This window comes from Salvelinus alpinus, chromosome 23, assembly GCF_045679555.1.
Source record: "Salvelinus alpinus chromosome 23, SLU_Salpinus.1, whole genome shotgun sequence".
NCBI classification, from domain to species: Eukaryota; Metazoa; Chordata; class Actinopteri; order Salmoniformes; family Salmonidae; genus Salvelinus; species Salvelinus alpinus.
Genome location: NC_092108.1, coordinates 11,620,822 through 11,641,827, shown reverse-complemented (window position 1 = coordinate 11,641,827; position 21,006 = coordinate 11,620,822). Strand labels below are relative to the sequence as shown.

The 21,006-nt window shown below is 48.7% G+C and overlaps 1 protein-coding gene across 5 annotated transcripts in view; it reads left to right on the top strand.

Annotated features, from left to right (window-relative positions):
- The window catches only part of LOC139550213 (cell adhesion molecule 3-like), a 131,654-nt gene that overhangs the window by 50,140 nt on the left and 60,508 nt on the right, over window positions 1-21,006 (top strand). The window lies entirely within an intron of this gene.

Genomic DNA, 21,006 nt, shown 5'->3' with positions numbered 1-21,006 from the left:
TCCCCATCACACTGACTCTCAGACAACAGACTAGCCCCATCACACTGACTCTCAGACAACAGTCTATCCCCATCACACTGACTCTCAGACAACAGACTAGCCCCATCACACTGACTCTCAGACAACAGTCTATCCCCATCACACTGACTCTCAGACAACAGACTAGCCCCATCACACTGACTCTCAGACAACTGACCAGCCCCATCACACTGACTCTCAGACAACAGACTAGCCCCATCACACTGACTCTGAGACAACTGACCAGCCCCATCACACTGACTCTGAGACAACAGTCTAGCCCCATCATACTGACTCTGAGACAGCAGACTAGCCCCATCACACTGACTCTGAGACAACTGACCAGCCCCATCACACTGACTCACAGACAACTGACCAGCCCCATCACACTGACTCACAGACAACAGACTAGCCCCATCACACTGACTCTCAGACAACAGTCTAGCCCCATCACACTGACTCTCAGACAACAGTCTAGCCCCATCACACTGACTCTCATACAACAGACTAGCCCATCACACCGACTCTCAGACAACAGTCTAGCCCCATCACACTGACTCTCAGACAACAGACTAGCCCCATCACACTGACTCTCAGACAACAGACTAGCCCCATCACACTGACTCACAGACAACAGTCTAGCCCCATCACACTGACTCTCAGACAACAGTCTAGCCCCATCACACTGACTCTGAGACAACTGACTAGCCCCATCACACTGACTCTCAGACAACAGTCTAGCCCCATCACACTGACTCTCAGACAACAGACTAGCCCCATCACACTGACTCTCAGACAACAGACTAGCCCCATCACACTGACTCTCAGACAACAGACTAGCCCCATCACACTGACTCTCAGACAACAGTCTAGCCCCATCACACTGACTCTCAGACAACAGTCTAGCCCCATCACACTGACTCTCAGACAACAGACTAGCCCCATCACACTGACTCTCAGACAACAGTCTAGCCCCATCACACTGACTCTCAGACAACAGTCTAGCCCCATCACACTGACTCTCAGACAACAGACTAGCCCCATCACACTGACTCTCAGACAACAGTCTAGCCCCATCACACTGACTCTCAGACAACAGTCTAGCCCCATCACACTGACTCTGAGACAACTGACTAGCCCCATCACACTGACTCTCAGACAACAGTCTAGCCCCATCACACTGACTCTCAGACAACAGACTAGCCCCATCACACTGACTCTCAGACAACAAACTAGCCCCATCACACTGACTCTCAGACAACAGACTAGCCCCATCACACTGACTCTCAGACAACAGTCTAGCCCCATCACACTGACTCTCAGACAACAGTCTAGCCCCATCACACTGACTCTCAGACAACAGACTAGCCCCATCACACTGACTCTCAGACAACAGTCTAGCCCCATCACACTGACTCTCAGACAACAGTCTAGCCCCATCACACTGACTCTCAGACAACAGTCTATCCCCATCACACTGACTCACAGACAACAGTCTAGCCCCATCAAACTGACTCTCAGACAACAGTCTAGCCCCATCACACTGACTCTCAGACAACAGACTAGCCCCATCACACTGACTCTGAGACAACTGACTAGCCCCATCACACTGACTCACAGACAACAGTCTAGCCCCATCACACTGACTCTCAGACAACAGTCTAGCCCCATCACACTGACTCTCAGACAATAGTCTAGCCCCATCACACTGACTCTCAGACAACTGACTAGCCCCATCACACTGACTCTCAGACAACAGACTAGCCCCATCACACTGACTCACAGACAACAGTCTAGCCCCATCACACGGACTCTCAGACAACAGACTATCCCCATCACACTGACTCTCAGACAGTCTAGCCCCATCACTGACTCTCAGACAGTCTAGCCCCATCACACTGACTCTCATACAACTGACTAGCCCCATCACACTGACTCTCATACAACTGACTAGCCCCATTACACTGACTCTCAGACAGTCTAGCCCCATCACACTGACTCTCATACAACAGTCTAGCCCCATCACACTGACTCACAGACAACAGACTAGCCCCATCACGCTGACTCTCAGACAACAGACTAGCCCCATCACACTGACTCTGAGACAACTGACTATCCCCATCACACTGACTCTCAGACAACAGACTAGCCCAATCACACTGACTCTGAGACAACAGACTAGCCCCATCACACTGACTCTCAGACAACAGTCTAGCCCCATCACACTGACTCACAGACAACAGACTAGCCCCATCACACTGACTCTCAGACAACAGTCTAGCCCCATCACACTGACTCACAGACAACAGTCTAGCCCCATCACACTGACTCTGAGACAACAGTCTAGCCCCATCACACTGACTCTCATACAACTGACTAGCCCCATCACACTGACTCTCAGACAGTCTAGCCCCATCACACTGACTCTCAGACAACAGACTAGCCCCATCACACTGACTCTCAGACAACTGACTAGCCCCATCACACTGACTCTCAGACAACAGACTATCCCCATCACACTGACTCTCAGACAACAGTCTAGCCCCATCACACTAACTCTGAGACAACAGTCTAGCCCCATCACACTGACTCTCATACAACTGACTAGCCCCATCACACTGACTCTCAGACAGTCTAGCCCCATCACACTGACTCTCAGACAACAGACTAGCCCCATCACACTGACTCTCAGACAACTGACTAGCCCCATCACACTGACTCTCAGACAACAGACTATCCCCATCACACTGACTCTCAGACAACAGTCTAGCCCCATCACACTGACTCTCAGACAACAAACTAGCCCCATCACACTGACTCTCAGACAACAGTCTAACCCCATCACACTGACTCACAGACAACAGACTATCCCCATCACACTGACTCACAGACAACAGTCTAGCCCCATCACACTGACTCACAGACAACAGACTATCCCCATCACACTGACTCTCATACAACAGTCTAGCCCCATCACACTGACTCACAGACAACAGACTAGCCCCATCACACTGACTCACAAACAACAGTCTAGCCCCATCACACTGACTCTCAGACAACAGTCTAGCACCATCACACTGACTCTCAGACAACAGTCTAGCCCCATCACACTGACTCACAGACAACAGACTAGCCCCATCACACTGACTCACAAACAACAGTCTAGCCCCATCACACTGACTCTCAGACAACAGTCTAGCCCCATCACACTGACTCTCAGACAACAGTCTAGCCCCATCACACTGACTCTCAGACAACAGACTACCCCCATCACACTGACACTCAGACAACAGTCTATCCCCATCACACTGACTCTCAGACAACAGTCTAGCCCCATCACACTGACTCTCAGACAACAGTCTAGCCCCATCACACTGACTCTCAGACAACAGTCTATCCCCATCACACTGACTCTCATACAACTGACTAGCCCCATCACACTGACTCTGAGACAACAGTCTAGCCCCATCACACTGACTCTCAGACAACAGTCTAGCCCCATCACACTGACTCTCAGACAACAGTCTAGCCCCATCACACTGACTCTCAGACAACAGTCTAGCCCCATCACACTGACTCTCAGACAACAGTCTAGCCCCATCACACTGACTCTCAGACAACAGTCTAGCCCCATCACACTGACTCTCAGACAACAGTCTAGCCCCATCACACTGACTCTCAGACAACAGTCTAGCCCCATCACACTGACTCTCAGACAGTCTAGCCCCATCACACTGACTCTCAGACAACAGTCTAGCCCCATCACACTGACTCACAGACAACAGTCTAGCCCCATTACACGTATTCTCAGACAACAGACTAGCCACATCACACTGAGTCTCAGACAACAGTCTAGCCCCATCACACTGACTCTCAGACAATAGTCTAGCCCCATCACACTGACTCTCAGACAACTGACTAGCCCCATCACACTGACTCTCAGACAACAGTCTAGCCCCATCACACTGACTCACAGACAACAGTCTAGCCCCATCACACTGACTCTCAGGCAACAGACTATCCCCATCACACTGACTCTCAGACAGTCTAGCCCCATCACACTGACTCTCAGACAGTCTAGCCCCATCACACTGACTCTCATACAACTGACTAGCCCCATCACACTGACTCTCATACAACTGACTAGCCCCATTACACTGACTCTCAGACAGTCTAGCCCCATCACACTGACTCTCATACAACAGTCTAGCCCCATCACACTGACTCACAGACAACAGACTAGCCCCATCACACTGACTCTCAGACAACAGACTAGCCCAATCACACTGACTCTGAGACAACAGTCTAGCCCCATCACACTGACTCTCAGACAACAGTCTAGCCCCATCACACTGACTCTCAGACAACAGTCTAGCCCCATCACACTAACTCTCAGACAACAGTCTAGCCCCATCACACTGACTCTCAGACAACAGTCTAGCCCCATCACACTGACTCTCAGACAGTCTAGCCCCATCACACTGACTCTCAGACAACAGTCTAGCCCCATCACACTGACTCACAGACAACAGTCTAGCCCCATTACACGTATTCTCAGACAACAGACTAGCCCCATCACACTGACTCTCAGACAGTCTAGCCCCATCACACTGAGTCTCAGACAACAGTCTAGCCCCATCACACTGACTCTCAGACAATAGTCTAGCCCCATCACACTGACTCTCAGACAACTGACTAGCCCCATCACACTGACTCTCAGACAACAGACTAGCCCCATCACACTGACTCACAGACAACAGTCTAGCCCCATCACACTGACTCTCAGGCAACAGACTATCCCCATCACACTGACTCTCAGACAGTCTAGCCCCATCACACTGACTCTCAGACAGTCTAGCCCCATCACACTGACTCTCATACAACTGACTAGCCCCATCACACTGACTCTCATACAACTGACTAGCCCCATTACACTGACTCTCAGACAGTCTAGCCCCATCACACTGACTCTCATACAACAGTCTAGCCCCATCACACTGACTCACAGACAACAGACTAGCCCCATCACACTGACTCTCAGACAACAGTCTAGCCCCATCACACTGACTCTCAGACAGTCTAGCCCCATCACACTGACTCTCATACAACTGACCAGCCCCATCACACTGACTCTCAGACAACAGACTAGCCCCATCACACTGACTCTCAGACAACTGACTAGCCCCATCACACTGACTCTCAGACAACAGACTATCCCCATCACACTGACTCTCAGACAACAGTCTAGCCCCATCACACTGACTCACAGACAACAGTCTAGCCCCATCACACTGACTCTCAGACAACAAACTAGCCCCATCACACTGACTCTCAGACAACAGTCTAACCCCATCACACTGACTCACAGACAACAGTCTAGCCCCATCACACTGACTCACAGACAACAGACTATCCCCATCACATTGACTCTCATACAACAGTCTAGCCCCATCACACTGACTCACAAACAACAGTCTAGCCCCATCACACTGACTCTCAGACAACAGTCTAGCACCATCACACTGACTCTCAGACAACAGTCTAGCCCCATCACACTGACTCTCAGACAACAGTCTAGCCCCATCACACTGACTCTCAGACAACAGTCTATCCCCATCACACTGACTCTCAGACAACAGTCTAGCCCCATCACACTGACTCTCAGACAACAGTCTAGCCCCATCACACTGACTCTCAGACAACAGTCTATCCCCATCACACTGACTCTCATACAACTGACTAGCCCCATCACACTGACTCTGAGACAACAGTCTAGCCCCATCACACTGACTCTCAGACAACAGTCTAGCCCCATCACACTGACTCTCAGACAACAGTCTAGCCCCATCACACTGACTCTCAGACAACAGTCTAGCCCCATCACACTGACTCTCAGACAACAGTCTAGCCCCATCACACTGACTATCAGACAACAGTCTAGCCCCATCACACTGACTCACAGACAACAGTCTAGCCCCATTACACGTATTCTCAGACAACAGACTAGCCACATCACACTGAGTCTCAGACAACAAACTAGCCCCATCACACTGACTCTCAGACAACAGTCTAGCCCCATCACACTGACTCTCAGACAACACACTAGCCCCATCACACTGACTCTTAGACAACAGACTATCCCCATCACACTGACTCTCAGACAACAGACTAGCCCCATCACACTGACTCACAGACAACAGTCTAGCCCCATCACACTGACTCACAGACAACAAACTAGCCCCATCACACTGACTCTCAGACAACAGTCTAGCCCCATCACACTGACTCACAGACAACAAACTAGCCCCATCACACTGACTCTCAGACAACAGTCTATCCCCATCACACTGACTCTCAGACAACAGTCTAGCCCCATCACACTGACTCTCAGACAACAGTCTAGCCCCATCACACTGACTCTCAGACAACAGTCTATCCCCATCACACTGACTCTCAGACAACAGTCTAGCCACATCACACTGAGTCTCAGACAACAGTCTAGCCCCATTACACGTATTCTCAGACAACAGACTAGCCACATCACACTGAGTCTCAGACAACAAACTAGCCCCATCACACTGACTCTCAGACAACAGTCTAGCCCCATCACACGTATTCTCAGACAACAGACTAGCCCCATCACACTGACTCTCAGACAACAGTCTAGCCCCATCACACTGACTCTCAGACAACACACTAGCCCCATCACACTGACTCTTAGACAACAGACTAGCCCCATCACACTGACTCACAGACAACAGTCTATCCCCATCACACTGACTCTCAGACAACAGACTAGCCCCATCACACTGACTCTCAGACAACAGACTAGCCCCATCACACTGACTCACAGACAACAGTCTAGCCCCATCACACTGACTCTCAGACAACAGTCTAGCCCCATCACACTGACTCTCAGACAACAGTCTAGCCCCATCACACTGACTATCAGACAACAGTCTAGCCCCATCACACTGACTCACAGACAACAGTCTAGCCCCATTACACGTATTCTCAGACAACAGACTAGCCACATCACACTGAGTCTCAGACAACAAACTAGCCCCATCACACTGACTCTCAGACAACAGTCTAGCCCCATCACACTGACTCTCAGACAACACACTAGCCCCATCACACTGACTCTTAGACAACAGACTATCCCCATCACACTGACTCTCAGACAACAGACTAGCCCCATCACACTGACTCACAGACAACAGTCTAGCCCCATCACACTGACTCACAGACAACAAACTAGCCCCATCACACTGACTCTCAGACAACAGTCTAGCCCCATCACACTGACTCACAGACAACAAACTAGCCCCATCACACTGACTCTCAGACAACAGTCTATCCCCATCACACTGACTCTCAGACAACAGTCTAGCCCCATCACACTGACTCTCAGACAACAGTCTAGCCCCATCACACTGACTCTCAGACAACAGTCTATCCCCATCACACTGACTCTCAGACAACAGTCTAGCCACATCACACTGAGTCTCAGACAACAGTCTAGCCCCATTACACGTATTCTCAGACAACAGACTAGCCACATCACACTGAGTCTCAGACAACAAACTAGCCCCATCACACTGACTCTCAGACAACAGTCTAGCCCCATCACACGTATTCTCAGACAACAGACTAGCCCCATCACACTGACTCTCAGACAACAGTCTAGCCCCATCACACTGACTCTCAGACAACACACTAGCCCCATCACACTGACTCTTAGACAACAGACTAGCCCCATCACACTGACTCACAGACAACAGTCTATCCCCATCACACTGACTCTCAGACAACAGACTAGCCCCATCACACTGACTCTCAGACAACAGACTAGCCCCATCACACTGACTCACAGACAACAGTCTAGCCCCATCACACTGACTCTCAGACAACAGTCTAGCCCCATCACACTGACTCTCAGACAACAATCTAGCCCCATCACACTCACTCTCAGACAACAGACTATCCCCATCACACTGACTCTCAGACAACAGTCTAGCCCCATCACACTCACTCTCAGACAACAGACTATCCCCATCACACTGACTCTCAGACAACAGTCTAGCCCCATCACACTGACTCACAGACAACAGTCTAGCCCCATCACACTGACTCTCAGACAACAGTCTAGCCCCATCACACTGACTCTCAGACAACAATCTAGCCCCATCACACTGACTCTCAGACAACAGTCTATCCCCATCACACTGACTCTCAGACAACAGTCTAGCCCCATCACACTGACTCTCAGACAACAGTCTAGCCCCATCACACTGACTCTCAGACAACAATCTAGCCCCATCACACTGACTCTCAGACAACAGTCTAGCCCCATCACACTGACTCTCAGACAACAGTCTAGCCCCATCACACTGACTCTCAGACAACAATCTAGCCCCATCACACTCACTCTCAGACAACAGACTAGCTCCATCACACTGACTCTCAAACAGTCTAGCCCCATCACACTGACTCTCAGACAGTCTAGCCCCATCACACTGACTCTCATACAACTGACCAGCCCCATCACACTGACTCTCAGACAACAGACTAGCCCCATCACACTGACTCTCAGACAACAGTCTAGCCCCATCACACTGACTCTCATACAACTGACCAGCCCCATCACACTGACTCTCAGACAACAGACTAGCCCCATCACACTGACTCTCAGACAACAGACTAGCCCCATCACACTGACTCTGAGACAACAGTCTAGCCCCATCACACTGACTCTCAGACAGTCTAGCCCCATCACACTGACTCTCATACAACTGACCAGCCCCATCACACTGACTCTCAGACAACAGACTAGCCCCATCACACTGACTCTCAGACAACTGACTAGCCCCATCACACTGACTCTCAGACAACAGACTATCCCCATCACACTGACTCTCAGACAACAGTCTAGCCCCATCACACTGACTCACAGACAACAGTCTAGCCCCATCACACTGACTCTCAGACAACAAACTAGCCCCATCACACTGACTCTCAGACAACAGTCTAACCCCATCACACTGACTCACAGACAACAGTCTAGCCCCATCACACTGACTCACAGACAACAGACTATCCCCATCACACTGACTCTCATACAACAGTCTAGCCCCATCACACTGACTCACAGACAACAGACTAGCCCCATCACACTGACTCACAAACAACAGTCTAGCCCCATCACACTGACTCTCAGACAACAGTCTAGCACCATCACACTGACTCTCAGACAACAGTCTAGCCCCATCACACTGACTCTCAGACAACAATCTAGCCCCATCACACTCACTCTCAGACAACAGACTAGCCCCATCACACTAACTCTCAGACAACAGACTAGCCCCATCACACTGACTCTCAGACAACAATCTAGCCCCATCACACTGACTCTCAGACAACAGTCTAGCCCCATCACACTGACTCTCAGACAACAATCTAGCTCCATCACACTGACTCTCAAACAGTCTAGCCCCATCACACTGACTCTCAGACAGTCTAGCCCCATCACACTGACTCTCATACAACTGACCAGCCCCATCACACTGACTCTCAGACAACAGACTAGCCCCATCACACTGACTCTCAGACAACAGTCTAGCCCCATCACACTGACTCTCATACAACTGACCAGCCCCATCACACTGACTCTCAGACAACAGACTAGCCCCATCACACTGACTCTCAGACAACAGACTAGCCCCATCACACTGACTCTGAGACAACAGTCTAGCCCCATCACACTGACTCTCAGACAGTCTAGCCCCATCACACTGACTCTCATACAACTGACCAGCCCCATCACACTGACTCTCAGACAACAGACTAGCCCCATCACACTGACTCTCAGACAACTGACTAGCCCCATCACACTGACTCTCAGACAACAGACTATCCCCATCACACTGACTCTCAGACAACAGTCTAGCCCCATCACACTGACTCACAGACAACAGTCTAGCCCCATCACACTGACTCTCAGACAACAGACTATCCCCATCACACTGACTCTCAGACAACAGTCTAGCCCCATCACACTGACTCACAGACAACAGTCTAGCCCCATCACACTGACTCACAGACAACAGACTATCCCCATCACACTGACTCTCATACAACAGTCTAGCCCCATCACACTGACTCACAGACAACAGACTAGCCCCATCACACTGACTCACAAACAACAGTCTAGCCCCATCACACTGACTCTCAGACAACAGTCTAGCACCATCACACTGACTCTCAGACAACAGTCTAGCCCCATCACACTGACTCTCAGACAACAGACTATCCCCATCACACTGACTCTCAGACAACAGTCTAGCCCCATCACACTGACTCTCAGACAACAGTCTAGCCCCATCACACTGACTCTCAGACAACAGACTATCCCCATCACACTGACTCACAGACAACAGACTAGCCCCATCACACTGACTCACAAACAACAGTCTAGCCCCATCACACTGACTCTCAGACAACAGTCTAGCCCCATCACACTGACTCTCAGACAACAGTCTAGCCCCATCACACTGACTCTCAGACAACAGACTAGCCCCATCACACTGACACTCAGACAACAGTCTATCCCCATCACACTGACTCTCAGACAACAGTCTAGCCCCATCACACTGACTCTCAGACAACAGTCTAGCCCCATCACACTGACTCTCAGACAACAGTCTATCCCCATCACACTGACTCTCATACAACTGACTAGCCCCATCACACTGACTCTGAGACAACAGTCTAGCCCCATCACACTGACTCTCAGACAACAGTCTAGCCCCATCACACTGACTCTCAGACAACAGTCTAGCCCCATCACACTGACTCTCAGACAACAGTCTAGCCCCATCACACTGACTCTCAGACAACAGTCTAGCCCCATCACACTAACTCTCAGACAACAGTCTAGCCCCATCACACTGACTCTCAGACAACAGTCTAGCCCCATCACACTGACTCTCAGACAGTCTAGCCCCATCACACTGACTCACAGACAACAGTCTAGCCCCATCACACTGACTCTCAGACAACAGTCTAGCCCCATCACACTGACTCTCAGACAACAGTCTATCCCCATCACACTGACTCTCAGACAACAGTCTAGCCACATCACACTGAGTCTCAGACAACAGTCTAGCCCCATTACACGTATTCTCAGACAACAGACTAGCCACATCACACTGAGTCTCAGACAACAAACTAGCCCCATCACACTGACTCTCAGACAACAGTCTAGCCCCATCACACGTATTCTCAGACAACAGACTAGCCCCATCACACTGACTCTCAGACAACAGTCTAGCCCCATCACACTGACTCTCAGACAACACACTAGCCCCATCACACTGACTCATAGACAACAGACTAGCCCCATCACACTGACTCACAGACAACAGTCTATCCCCATCACACTGACTCTCAGACAACAGACTAGCCCCATCACACTGACTCTCAGACAACAGACTAGCCCCATCACACTGACTCACAGACAACAGTCTAGCCCCATCACACTGACTCTCAGACAACAGTCTAGCCCCATCACACTGACTCTCAGACAACAGTCTAGCCCCATCACACTCACTCTCAGACAACAGACTATCCCCATCACACTGACTCTCAGACAACAGTCTAGCCCCATCACACTGACTCACAGACAACAGTCTAGCCCCATCACACTGACTCTCAGACAACAGTCTAGCCCCATCACACTGACTCTCAGACAACAATCTAGCCCCATCACACTGACTCACAGACAACAGTCTAGCCCCATCACACTGACTCTCAGACAACAGTCTAGCCCCATCACACTGACTCTCAGACAACAATCTAGCCCCATCACACTGACTCTCAGACAACAATCTAGCCCCATCACACTCACTCTCAGACAACAGACTAGCCCCATCACACTCACTCTCAGACAACAGACTAGCCCCATCACACTGACTCTCAGACAACAATCTAGCCCCATCACACTGACTCTCAGACAACAGTCTAGCCCCATCACACTGACTCTCAGACAACAGTCTAGCCCCATCACACTGACTCTCAGACAACAATCTAGCCCCATCACACTCACTCTCAGACAACAGACTAGCTCCATCACACTGACTCTCAAACAGTCTAGCCCCATCACACTGACTCTCAGACAGTCTAGCCCCATCACACTGACTCTCATACAACTGACCAGCCCCATCACACTGACTCTCAGACAACAGACTAGCCCCATCACACTGACTCTCAGACAACAGTCTAGCCCCATCACACTGACTCTCATACAACTGACCAGCCCCATCACACTGACTCTCAGACAACAGACTAGCCCCATCACACTGACTCTCAGACAACAGACTAGCCCCATCACACTGACTCTGAGAACACAGTCTAGCCCCATCACACTGACTCTCAGACAGTCTAGCCCCATCACACTGACTCTCATACAACTGACCAGCCCCATCACACTGACTCTCAGACAACAGACTAGCCCCATCACACTGACTCTCAGACAACTGACTAGCCCCATCACACTGACTCTCAGACAACAGACTATCCCCATCACACTGACTCTCAGACAACAGTCTAGCCCCATCACACTGACTCACAGACAACAGTCTAGCCCCATCACACTGACTCTCAGACAACAAACTAGCCCCATCACACTGACTCTCAGACAACAGTCTAACCCCATCACACTGACTCACAGACAACAGTCTAGCCCCATCACACTGACTCACAGACAACAGACTATCCCCATCACACTGACTCTCATACAACAGTCTAGCCCCATCACACTGACTCACAGACAACAGACTAGCCCCATCACACTGACTCACAAACAACAGTCTAGCCCCATCACACTGACTCTCAGACAACAGTCTAGCACCATCACACTGACTCTCAGACAACAGTCTAGCCCCATCACACTGACTCTCAGACAACAATCTAGCCCCATCACACTCACTCTCAGACAACAGACTAGCCCCATCACACTCACTCTCAGACAACAGACTAGCCCCATCACACTGACTCTCAGACAACAATCTAGCCCCATCACACTGACTCTCAGACAACAGTCTAGCCCCATCACACTGACTCACAGACAACAATCTAGCTCCATCACACTGACTCTCAAACAGTCTAGCCCCATCACACTGACTCTCAGACAACAATCTAGCTCCATCACACTGACTCTCAAACAGTCTAGCCCCATCACACTGACTCTCAGACAACAATCTAGCCCCATCACACTGACTCTCAGACAACAATCTAGCTCCATCACACTGACTCTCAAACAGTCTAGCCCCATCACACTGACTCTCAGACAACAATCTAGCCCCATCACACTGACTCTCAGACAACAATCTAGCTCCATCACACTGACTCTCAAACAGTCTAGCCCCATCACACTGACTCTCAGACAGTCTAGCCCCATCACACTGACTCTCATACAACTGACCAGCCCCATCACACTGACTCTCAGACAACAGACTAGCCCCATCACACTGACTCTCAGACAACAGTCTAGCCCCATCACACTGACTCTCATACAACTGACCAGCCCCATCACACTGACTCTCAGACAACAGACTAGCCCCATCACACTGACTCTCAGACAACAGACTAGCCCCATCACACTGACTCTGAGACAACAGTCTAGCCCCATCACACTGACTCTCAGACAGTCTAGCCCCATCACACTGACTCTCAGACAACTGACCAGCCCCATCACACTGACTCTCAGACAACAGACTAGCCCCATCACACTGACTCTCAGACAACTGACTAGCCCCATCACACTGACTCTCAGACAACAGACTATCCCCATCACACTGACTCTCAGACAACAGTCTAGCCCCATCACACTGACACTCAGACAACAGACTATCCCCATCACACTGACTCTCAGACAACAGTCTAGCCCCATCACACTGACTCTCAGACAACAGTCTAGCCCCATCACACTGACTCTCAGACAACAGTCTAGCCCCATCACACTGACTCTCAGACAACAGTCTAGCCCCATCACACTGACTCTCAGACAACAGACTAGCCCCATCACACTGACACTCAGACAACAGTCTATCCCCATCACACTGACTCTCAGACAACAGTCTAGCCCCATCACACTGACTCTCAGACAACAGTCTAGCCCCATCACACTGACTCTCAGACAACAGTCTATCCCCATCACACTGACTCTCATACAACTGACTAGCCCCATCACACTGACTCTGAGACAACAGTCTAGCCCCATCACACTGACTCTCAGACAACAGTCTAGCCCCATCACACTGACTCTCAGACAACAGTCTAGCCCCATCACACTGACTCTCAGACAACAGTCTAGCCCCATCACACTGACTCTCAGACAACAGTCTAGCCCCATCACACTAACTCTCAGACAACAGTCTAGCCCCATCACACTGACTCTCAGACAACAGTCTAGCCCCATCACACTGACTCTCAGACAGTCTAGCCCCATCACACTGACTCACAGACAACAGTCTAGCCCCATCACACTGACTCACAGACAACAGTCTAGCCCCATTACACGTATTCTCAGACAACAAACTAGCCACATCACACTGAGTCTCAGACAACAGTCTAGCCCCATCACACTGACTCTCAGACAATAGTCTAGCCCCATCACACTGACTCTCAGACAACTGACTAGCCCCATCACACTGACTCTCAGACAACAGACTAGCCCCATCACACTGACTCACAGACAACAGTCTAGCCCCATCACACTGACTCTCAGGCAACAGACTATCCCCATCACACTGACTCTCAGACAGTCTAGCCCCATCACACTGACTCTCAGACAGTCTAGCCCCATCACACTGACTCTCATACAACTGACTAGCCCCATCACACTGACTCTCATACAACTGACTAGCCCCATCACACTGACTCACAGACAACAGACTAGCCCCATCACACTGACTCTCAGACAACAGACTAGCCCAATCACACTGACTCACAGACAACAGTCTAGCCCCATCACACTGACTCTGAGACAACAGTCTAGCCCCATCACACTGACTCTCATACAACTGACTAGCCCCATCACACTGACTCTCAGACAGTCTAGCCCCATCACACTGACTCTCATACAACTGACCAGCCCCATCACACTGACTCTCAGACAACTGACTAGCCCCATCACACTGACTCTCAGACAACAGACTATCCCCATCACACTGACTCTCAGACAACAGTCTAGCCCCATCACACTGACTCACAGACAACAGTCTAGCCCCATCACACTGACTCTCAGACAACAAACTAGCCCCATCACACTGACTCTCAGACAACAGTCTAGCCCCATCACACTGACTCACAGACAACAGTCTAGCCCCATCACACTGACTCTCAGACAACAAACTAGCCCCATCACACTGACTCACAGACAACAGTCTAGCCCCATCACACTGACTCTCAGACAACAGACTATCCCCATCACACTGACTCTCAGACAACAGTCTAGCCCCATCACACTGACTCACAGACAACAGTCTAGCCCCATCACACTGACTCTCAGACAACAAACTAGCCCCATCACACTGACTCTCAGACAACAAACTAGCCCCATCACACTGACTCTCAGACAACAGTCTAACCCCATCACACTGACTCACAGACAACAGTCTAGCCCCATCACACTGACTCACAGACAACAGTCTATCCCCATCACATTGACTCTCATACAACAGACTAGCCCCATCACACTGACTCACAAACAACAGTCTAGCCCCATCACACTGACTCTCAGACAACAGTCTAGCACCATCACACTGACTCTCAGACAACAGTCTAGCCCCATCACACTGACTCTCAGACAACAGTCTAGCCCCATCACACTGACTCTCAGACAACAGTCTATCCCCATCACACTGACTCTCATACAACTGACTAGCCCCATCACACTGACTCTGAGACAACAGTCTAGCCCCATCACACTCACTCTCAGACAACAGTCTATCCCCATCACACTGACTCTCATACAACAGTCTAGCCCCATCACACTGACTCTCAGACAACAGTCTATCCCCATCACACTGACTATCAGACAACAGTCTAGCCCCATCACACTGACTCACAGACAACAGTCTAGCCCCATTACACGTATTCTCAGACAACAGACTAGCCACATCACACTGAGTCTCAGACAACAAACTAGCCCCATCACACTGACTCTCAGACAACACACTAGCCCCATCACACTGACTCTCAGACAACACACTAGCCCCATCACACTGACTCTCAGACAACAGACTAGCCCCATCACACTGACTCACAGACAACAGTCTAGCCCCATCACACGTATTCTCAGACAACAGACTAGCCCCATCACACTGACTCTCAGACAACAGTCTAGCCCCATCACACTGACTCTCAGACAACACACTAGCCCCATCACACTGACTCTCAGACAACACACTAGCCCCATCACACTGACTCTCAGACAACAGACTAGCCCCATCACACTGACTCTCAGACAACAGTCTAGCCCCATCACACTGACTCTCAGACAACACACTAGCCCCATCACACTGACTCTCAGACAACACACTAGCCCCATCACACTGACTCTCAGACAACAGTCTAGCCCCATCACACTGACTCTCAGACAACAGTCTAGCTCCATCACACTGACTCTCAAACAGTCTAGCCCCATCACACTGACTCTCAGACAGTCTAGCCCCATCACACTGACTCTCATACAACTGACCAGCCCCATCACACTGACTCTCAGACAACAGACTAGCCCCATCACACTGACTCTCAGACAACAGACTAGCCCCATCACACTGACTCTGAGACAACAGTCTAGCCCCATCACACTGACTCTCATACAACTGACCAGCCCCATCACACTGACTCTCAGACAACAGTCTAGCCCCATCACACTGACTCACAGACAACTGACCAGCCCCATCACACTGACTCTGAGACAACAGTCTAGCCCCATCACACTGACTCTCAGACAACAGTCTAGCCCCATCACACTGACTCTCAGACAACAGTCTAGCCCCATCACACTGACTCTCAGACAACAGACTATCCCCATCACACTGACTCTCAGACAACAGTCTAGCCCCATCACACTGACACTCAGACAACAGTCTAGCCCCATCACACTGACTCTCAGACAACAGACTATCCCCATCACACTGACTCTCAGACAACAGTCTAGCCCCATCACACTGACACTCAGACAACAGTCTAGCCCCATCACACTGACTCTCAGACAACAGTCTAGCCCCATCACACTGACTCACAGACAACAGTCTAGCCCCATTACACTGACTCTCAGACAACAGTCTAGCCCCATCACACTGACTCTCAGACAACAGACTAGCCCCATCACACTGACTCTCAGACAACAGTCTAGCCCCATCACACTGACTCTCAGACAACAGACTAGCCCCATCACACTGACTCTCAGACAACAGTCTAGCCCCATCACACTGACTCTCAGACAACAGACTAGCCCCATCACACTGACTCACAGACAACAGACTCTCCCCATCACACTGACTCTCAGACAACAGTCTATCCCCATCACACTGACTCTAAGACAACAGTCTAGCCCCATCACACTGACTCTCAGACAACAGACTAGCCCCATCACACTGACTCTCAGACAACAGTCTATCCCCATCACACTGACTCTAAGACAACAGTCTAGCCCCATCACACTGACTCTCAGACAACAGTCTATCCCCATCACACTGACTCTAAGACAACAGTCTAGCCCCATCACACTGACTCACAGACAACAGTCTATCCCCATCACACTGACTCTCAGACAACAGTCTATCCCCATCACACTGACTCTAAGACAACAGTCTAGCCCCATCACACTGACTCTCAGACAACAGTCTATCCCCATCACACTGACTCTAAGACAACAGTCTAGCCCCATCACACTGACTCACAGACAACAGACTAGCCCCATCACACTGACTCACAGACAACAGACTAGCCCCATCACACTGACTCTCAGACAACAGTCTATCCCCATCACACTGACTCTCATACAACTGTCAAGCCCCATTACACTGACTCTCAGACAACAGACTAGCCCCATCACACTGACTCTCATACAACTGTCAAGCCCCATTACACTGACTCTCAGACAACAGACTAGCCCCATCACACTGACTCTCAGACAACAGACTAGCCCCATCACACTGACACTCAGACAACAGTCTATCCCCATCACACTGACTCTCAGACAACAGTCTAGCCCCATCACACTAACTCTCAGACAACAGTCTATCCCCATCACACTGACTCTCAGACAACAGTCTATCCCCATCACACTGACTCTCATACAACTGACTAGCCCCATCACACTGACGCTCAGAGAACAGACTAGCCCCATCACACACACACACACACACAAATCAAATTAAATACAATGGGTGTGGACTTTACCGTGAAATGCTTGCTTACAAGCCTTTCCCAACATAAAGTAAATAAATAAATAGTAATAGAAGTGGAATAAAATACACAAGATTGGAGCTATATACAGGAAGTACCAGATCAATGTGGAGCTATATACAGGAAGTACCAGATCAATGTGGAGCTATATACAGGAAGTACCAGATCAATGTGGAGCTATATACAGGAAGTACCAGATCAATGTGGAGCTATATACAGGAAGTACCAGATCAATGTGGAGCTATATACAGGAAGTACCAGATCAATGTGGAGCTATATACAGGAAGTACCAGATCAATGTGGAGCTATATATAGGAAGTACCAGATCAATGTGGAGCTATATACAGGAAGTACCAGATCAATGTGGAGCTATATACAGGAAGTACCAGATCAATGTGGAGCTATATACAGGAAGTATCAGATCACTGTGGAGCTATATACAGGAAGTACCAGATCACTGTGGAGCTATATATAGGAAGTACCAGTACCAGATCAATGTGGAGCTATATACAGGAAGTACCAGATCACTGTGGAGCTATATATAGGAAGTACCAGTACCAGATCAATGTGGCGCTGTATACAGGAAGTACCAGATCAATGTGGAACTATATACAGGAAGTACCAGATCACCGTGGAGCTATATAGACGAAGTACCAGTACCAGATCAATGTGGAGCTATATACAGGAAGTACCAGATCACTGTGGAGCTATATACACGAAGTACCAGTACCAGATCAATGTGGAGTTATATACAGGAAGTACCAGTACCAGATCAATGTGGAGCTATATACAGGAAGTGCCAGTACCAGATCAATGTGGAGCTATATACAGGAAGTACTAGTAGCAGATCACCGTGGAGCTTTATCCAGGAAGTACCAGAACCTAAAAGTATTTGGTTTTAAATATACCTAAGTATCAAAAGTAAATGTATTGCAAAAAATATACCTAAGTATCAAAAGACCACTGTATATAACCCACCTGAACAAGGACCCGAATTGATATCCAAAATGCTAAACCTACTTATCACGGAGGCAAAAGGGCCGACAGTAATGGGAGGAGACCTCAACCTTATCATGAATTTTACGTTAGATTGTCAACGCAACATAAACACAAGGCAGAGAAGGCTGCAGTGATACTAATAAGGGCAGACGTAGAGGTGTGTCTGATAGATGTTTGGAGAACTTTACACCCCAAAGAAAATTACTTTACATACTACTCTACAGCACATAAGAAATACTCAAGATTAGACTATTTCTTCATGTTTAAAACGGATGTAGCCAAAGTCATCAACTGCCACATTAGAGCAATGGAAATATCGGATCATGCTAAATATGAAAATAAATATGGGACTAGAGAAAAGCTCCACAGTTTGGAGATTAAATAATTAACATCTACATTACATTCAATTTAAGAATAGAAAAAGGGCAACACTAAAAAAAAGATCTGGAAAGGAATGATTTTGGAGAGGTCTCCCCTATAATGGTATGGGAATGGGCCAAGGCAGTGCTTCAAGGTGAGATAATATCATATGCTTCTTAAAACATTATAGAGAAAGAAACATTAGAACTACAAAAGACCTTGATCGGGCTTCAAAGTAAACATATAAGTAATGGAAACCTACTGATATAAAAATGCCTAAATCAAATTAAGTCGGACAATATAGAAAAAACATTCATATTTACTAGATAGAAATATTACAATAATGGCCCAAAAGCCCAGAAATTACTTGCAGACTGAGAAAAAGTAAAAAGGCCAACATACCAGGATTTAAAGATAACTCAGAAATCCTTACTAAAAGAACCGAAATAGCTAATGAATTTGCCAAATATGACCAAAAACTATATATTCCAGAGGTACAAGAATCTAACAAAGAGTAAATAAAAAATACACCGATTATTTTTTTTTTATACCTGAGGTGACAGATGAACAAAATGCAAAGTTAATTAAACCAATAACTGAAGAAAAACTGATGATTACCATTCAAAAAACAAAAAAATGACAAATGTTCGGTAGTGATAGATACACTAATGAATTCTATAAGGAATTCAAACAAGACATAGTACCTTTCTTCTGTAAAGCCCTCAACTGGGCTCTCAACAACAGAGAGTACACACCAACCTAGAGCTCCTCTATTGTTCATTGGTGATCCTTTGTCACCTTCAATCTTAATTTTAAATATGGAACCGTTAGCTGAAAATATAAGAAATAATCAGAAAATTCAAGGTCTGCAGATCAATCAGGAAGAACACAAATTAGCAATGTACGCAGACGATGTGATTCTCTACTACACCAACATACCTCAGTTAGTTCCCACTATTATGGATGAGGTAAAACAATCCAGTGTCATGTCTGGGTACAGACTAAATACAGGGAAATCAGAAGCTATGACGGTAGGTCAATCAATATCCCAAGACATCAAAACTAAGTTTGAATTTAAACGGGATCAAAATAAATTGAAATATTTCGGGATTACTATCCCCCAAGATCTAACAAAACTACATCAGTATA